The 6,777-nt window shown below is 40.7% G+C and overlaps 1 pseudogene; it reads left to right on the forward strand.

Moving 5' to 3' along the window:
• Positions 1-6,676: 6,676 nt before the first annotated feature.
• On the forward strand, positions 6,677-6,777 carry LOC143567466 (small nucleolar RNA R71; annotated as a pseudogene).

Consider the following 6,777-nt stretch of genomic DNA (forward strand, 5'->3'; position numbering starts at 1 on the left):
GGCTAAGTAGCGAAAGGAAATTCGCGGCTTGCCAGTCATCAATGCGGCCAAAACCGGCATATCATTGTTTCTCACTACTGAAATGTTGCTCCGACGGGGTACCACATTGAACTAACATATTGCCATCAACAATTGCGCTTCAATCCTTAACTCTTTTCTTTTAAAGTTCGACCCTGTACCTCTACCCCCATTCAATACCGATGATAAAATATTATACCATTGCGGACTCTTGTCAGGATGGTCAAACAGATCTTAGATCAATGGATATACATACGAATTAAATGGCTTGCTGTCGAACCGAGCAATTTGATTGAGTGTTTCAAAAGACATCTCCACTGTCGTTCCACCCACAGTGCCAATCAACTTCAAGTCTGAGCCTCTCTTAAACAGTGGGCACCGCAAGGTAGATACCCACTCCTCAATCTCCCTATCATATAACACCGTGCTCTCTCCATCGTAACACTGGAGAGCAGCTTCCCAACCTAATGCTTCAAACTTGTCGAACACACCAAATGCTTCAAGACCTGAGTCGGTCACTTCTTTCTCGCACATAAAACCTTCCAACCTATCTCTTATACTTCTCATCTTATCCTTAAATAACTCTGGCTGCCATTCTAAAGCATAACTCGATAATACCCCACCCCTCTAGTCGGGTTTTGGGATTTCTACTTGCACATGCTCTTGCTCCTCTCTCAACCGTTGTCGCTTAGCTTGCGCAGCCCGGCCACTCGAAGATGTTGCCTTTCCTTTTCCCTTATCCGAAGTCCTTCCCATCTATACACACAAACCACCCAAAAACAAACCAAATTAATTCAATATGTCCATCCCCACACTTGCTTGTTACCATGGTTGTGGATAAACAACTCGTTACTTAATTATCCAATATCATAAAACTTCAGTAAACACTTAATTTTTCAACTTTTCCATGGAAAATCACCAATTTCAAGCATTTATTTCTTATCCACAACTATAATTTGTAACCATTATAACCAACAAGCAAGTGGCTTTTCTCAATTCAATACTACCTTAATAATTATTCCAATGTGTATAAAGAATTGACAAAGACATACCTTGTTGTTGCTTTAGGATGATAAACAAGTAATTTTTGACAAGCAAACAAGAAACCCCCAAAAATTTTTGGAATTTTTGGGATTCAAATCCTCACAACGGGATAACACTTGAGAATGAAAAGGAATAAGGTTTGTATTGTTAATCCTCTCACAAATTCACTCACAAAGTGGTTAGCAAACTTAAGTTTTGGTGGTTAATTTGAAGAGGTGATGGTGATATTAGGGTTTGAAAGATAGAGTATGAAGGTAGAGAAGAGGGTTGGTGAAGTTTGTGGCTGAGAGTGGATGTAAAATAACTTTAAAATCCGTTTCTAGGCTTTAAACCCGTCAAACTGCAGCAAGGAAAATCGCACCGTGGGCCACAGTGTGAACCTCTAGGTCAACGAATTTTTGCAGCTTGGACCATGGGCCACGGTGTGAACCGTGGTCCACGATAATGTTGAACCAAAATGAACAGAAGCCACTGTACCGTGGCCAAGACCTTGACCGTGACTAGACCGTGGGCCACGGTGTGCACCGTGGTCCACGGTGAACCCTGAAATAAATTTTTTTTTTTCAAAAACTACAAAAATATGACAAAACTCAAAATTACCCTACCCCCCATGAAAATCTCGTGTTGTCCTCAACACGGTAAAGAAATTCCTAAGAACTTCTCCACACTCGCATGAGAAAGGTAATTTTAAAAATAAATATTTAACAAAAACTATCTACACTATACAACATACCTGAACCTTTCCTTTATGAAATGGAGCCATCTGGTGAGCTTAGAAGGAAACTCACCTTATCTTTGTCAACCATGTTCAAATCCTTTCCTTCCAAATAAGGTTTGATGCGATGTCCGTTCACAACTTGCTTAACTTGACTTTGCATGTCTTCAACCTCCACATCACCAAACCTCCCGACTCTTGTGATCACATTCGGGCCCATCCATTTGATTTTGAGTTTCCCGGGAAACAGTTTGAGTCTTGAATTATAAAGCCACACTTTTTGCCCAACCTCAAATGTGCGTTTCCTTATCTTGGCATCATGCACCTTCTTCAATTTCTCCTTGTAATTCAATGCACATTCATATGCCTCATCCCGGATTTCTTCCGATTCGTTCAATTTCAACTTCCTTAACTCACCAGCTTCCTTGTAATCCAAATTCACATGTTTAATTGCCCATAATGCTCGGTGAGCCAACTCCATTGGCAAATGACAACCCTTCCCATACACCAACCGATAAGGAGTGGTACCGATCGGTGTCTTGTAAGCCGTGCGATAGGCCTACAAAGCATTCTCCAACTTAATCGACCAATCTTTTCTATCAACTCGCTCCGTCTTCATTAAAATTTCTTTGATTTGTCGATTCGAAACTTCAACTTGGCCACTTATTTGAGGATGGTAAGGCGTTGCGATTCGGTGATTCACACCATAACGTTTCAACAATTTGCCAAATGCAAAATTCTTGAAATGTGACCCACCATCACTTATGATAACTCGGGGAATCCCAAACCTTGAGAAGATGTTGGATTGAACAAACTTGCACACCATGTAATGATCATTAGTTCTTGTTGCAACCGCTTCAACCCACTTTGACACATAATCAACCGCAACAAGAATATAGAGATACCCACATGAGTTTGGAAACGGGCCCATGAAGTCTATGCCCCATACATCAAAAATGTCAACAATCAAAATAGGTTGTAGAGGAATTTCGTTTCTCTTCGATATACCCCCCATTCTTTGACAATTTAAACAATGCCTAGCATATTCATTGGCATCTTTAAAAATTGTTGGCCAATAGAATCCACACATAAGTACCTTGTACCCCGTTTTAGAACCACTAAAATGGCCACCATATGCCGATGAATGGGCATGTTTCAAAATCTCTTGTACTTCATTCTCGGGTACACATCTTCTCACTACTTGGTCTGCTCCAATCTTGAAGAGGTCCGGTTCATTCCAGATGTATTGCTTAACTTAAGCTGCGAATTGTTGCCTTCTCTTCTTTGACCAAAATTCCGGAATCGCCCCCGTGGCCAAATAGTTGACATAATAAGCATACCACGGGGCGGTTGAAACAACAAGCAACTATTCATCCGAAAATTTCTCGTGTATTTCTTTCGGATCATCAACACCCTCAAGGGTAATTCGTGACAAATGATCCGCAACTACATTCTCACAACCCTTCTTGTCACGAATTTCGAGATCAAATTCTTGTAACAACAATACCCAACGAATCAAACGTGGCTTCGCATCTTTCTTTTCCATCAAATAACGCACCGCACTATGATTCGAGTACACCACAACTTTACTTCCCAAAATATACGAGCGAAACTTATCTAAGGCATACACCACCGCAAGCAACTCCTTTTCGGTGGTGGTGTAATTCAATCGTGCCTCGGATAAAGTTTTGCTTGCATAATAGATCACCACCGGCTTTTTGTCCACTCTTTGACCCAAAACCGCTCCCACCGTGTTATCACTAGCATCACACATAATCTCGAATGGCTTTAACCGATCCGGCGATTGTATGATTGGTGCTTGCACTAACTTCTCCTTCAAACTGTCAAACGCTTGCAAACACTCATTAGTAAACTCCAAGGGGACATCCTTCAATAGAAGATTACATAAAGGTTTTGAAATTGCACTAAAACCTTTAATAAATCTCCTATAGAACCCGGCATGTCCCAAAAACGATCTCACCCCTTTGACATTTTTCAGGGGTGGCAAAGATGATATTACTCTAATTTTTGCTTGATCAACTTCCATCCCCCTACTTGAAACCACATTACCCAACACAATACCTTCTTGTACCATGAAATGACTTTTCTCCCAACTTAACACCAAGTTTGTCTCAACACAACGTTTTAAAACTTTTCTAAATCATTGAGACAAGACTCAAAAGTTGAACAAAAAATAGAAAAGTCATCCATAAAAACCTCAAGTGAATCCCCTACCATGTCTAAAAATATGCTCATCATGCATCTTTGAAAAGTAGCAGAGGCATTACACAATCCAAATGGCATCCGTCTAAAAGCAAAGGTGCCATATGGACAAGTAAAAGTGGTTTTGTGTTGGTCATCGGGATGAATTGCAATTTGATTATAACCCGAATACCCATCCAAAAAACAATAATATTTTTGACCTAAAAGTTTTTCAATTATTTGATCAATGAATGGTAATGGAAAATGGTCTTTTGAGGTGGCGGTATTTAATTTTCTATAATCAATGCACACTCGCCACTCGGTTACCGGTCGGGTGGCGATTTGGTCACCTTTATCATCTTTTATTACTTGGATTCCGGCTTTCTTGGGCACTACCTGTGTCGGGCTCACCCATGAGCTGTCTGAAACGGGATAGATAATCCCTGCATCCAACCACTTGATTACCTCTTTTTTCACCACTTCCCACAAATTCGGGTTCAATCTTCTTTGAGTCTCCCTTGTTGGTTTAGCCTCCTCATCTGTAATTATTTTATGCATAACAATAGAAGGACTAATACCTTTTAAATCTGCCAACGTTCATCCAATAGCTGCTTTATATGCTTCCAAGACCTTCACTAATGCCCGCTCTTGCTCTTGCTCCAAATTCGAAGCAATGATAGCCGGGATGGTTTCATTCTTTCCCCTAAAAACACATACTTCAAGTGACTCGGAAGCTCCTTCAACTCCACCTTTGGTGGACACTCCAAAGATGGTTTTGTATCCAAATTAATTCCCTTTGGCAAACTCTCCCATTGTTGTGTCCATGGTGGTCTTCCCTCTTGTAGAGCTAGCACATTCTGTTTATGTTCCTCCAACCGCAAAGCACAAACGTGTACCTGTTCAGAATCATCACAAAGACAAGCCTCTACACAATGCTCATCATATTCATGAGGATTGCAATGATCCACCACATCTTCCAAAAAAAAATTCTTCACCACTCAAAGAATTAGCAACATTAGTAAAACATTTAAACACATTTTCCGGTTGCCAAAAGCCATGTCAACGGTATCATATCTACAATCAATGATTGCATGGGCCGTGTTCAAAAATGGTCGACCCAAGATAACATTTTGTTGTTGACTTGAGTCACCCGATGAATAATCCAACACCAAAAAATCCACAGGATAATAAAAATCCTCTGCCTTCACAATTACATCCCATACGATTCCACGGGGAAGTTTATAAGATAAATCGGCCAATACAACCGTGGTTTCCACACGTTTCAAAGGACCAAAGTCGTATTGGTCATATAAACCCCCCGAGAGAATACTCACTCTGGCCCCAAGATCCAATAACGCCCTAGACATTTGAAAATCACCCACTTGAATGTTAATTAAGGGTGTTCCCGGATCTTGAAGCTTAGGAGGGAGGTCTCCTTTTAAAACCGCACTTACCCACTCGGTTAAGTCTACCCGTTTAGGCACTTTTTGTTGCCTCTTTTGAGTGCATAATTCTTTTAAAAATTTTGCATAAGCGGGTACTTGTTTTATTGCTTCAAGTAAAGGTAAATTCACTTTAACCTGTTTGAATACCTCCCACATCTCCTCCTTTTGAGGACCCCGTTTTAAAATCATGTTTTTCTTAACCGGATCGATCAAGGCTGAAGGAAATGGAATTGGAACCTCTCCCACTTCCTTACTTTTATCTTTTAAAAGTTCATTTTGACCCGAATCTTTGTTTGAAAACGTGGATGGTTTAGGGGGTTGATTGGGTGAAGCTTGTTCATCTTCACTTTCTACCCCCGTCACATCCTCTACCACACCTTCAACTAATTCCGGTGTGGTATTGATTTTAAATTCCTTACCACTTCTTAAAACACTTACCTGATTAATCGGCACATTGTGAGAAGTAGTGTGAGTAGGGTTCACCTTGGTGTCACTCGGGAGTTGACCTTTGTTTTTCTTCAAATTAGATACCTCGGTTGCAAGTTGGCCCATTTGAGTTGTCAATAGTTGGATGGCCTTGTCACGAATTTCATCTTTTTGTATACGAGCTTCATCCAAATGATTCCTCTTTTGCATTTCTTGTTGCATCATCTTAAGCATGTCCATCACTTCATTCCCACTTGATGAACTTTGGCCCAAAGACCCACCTTGATTACCACCCGTTCCTTGAAATTGACTTTGATTTCCTTGGTTGAAGTATTGTTGACGAGGGATAAAGGTGATTTGAGAAGTCCCTTGAAAATTCGGATTGAGTTGAGTTGCTTGATTTCCATAACGGAAATTTGGATGATTTCTCAACCGGGGGTGGTAAGTGTTTGAGTTCATGTTGAAATTCTGATTACCACCCCCTTGACCTTGAAGTGCATTCACCTCTTCAACTTTTGCTTGACCTACCGTACACACATCAGCCCCATGACCCAACTCATTGCAATTGGTACAAACATCAATTCTTTAATTAGTGGTTTGTACCCCCACATCTTCCACGGCATGAACTTGCGGTCTTCCAATTGTCGGTCTTACTCTTCTTGCAGTTTGAGCCTTTCTCTTCGATGTGACCGACATTTGTTCCAAGAATGCCCAATCATCTTGTTCATAATTGGTACCGAAAGTACCATTTGTGATTGACATCAAATCCCTTTCATCCTCCGCATTCAACCCTTCATGAAAAGCATTCAACAAATCCCAAAGAGCTATACCATGATGAGGACAATTCTTGATCATCATGTTGAACCTCTCAAATGCTTCAGGAAACATTTCACCCGATTGTTGTTGGAAAGACCTCAAACTTCGTCT

Source organism: Bidens hawaiensis, unplaced genomic scaffold (assembly GCF_021521415.1).
Source record: "Bidens hawaiensis isolate Kalapana, Puna unplaced genomic scaffold, B.hawaiensis_p1.1 tig00023406_1, whole genome shotgun sequence".
Taxonomy (NCBI): Eukaryota; Viridiplantae; Streptophyta; class Magnoliopsida; order Asterales; family Asteraceae; genus Bidens; species Bidens hawaiensis.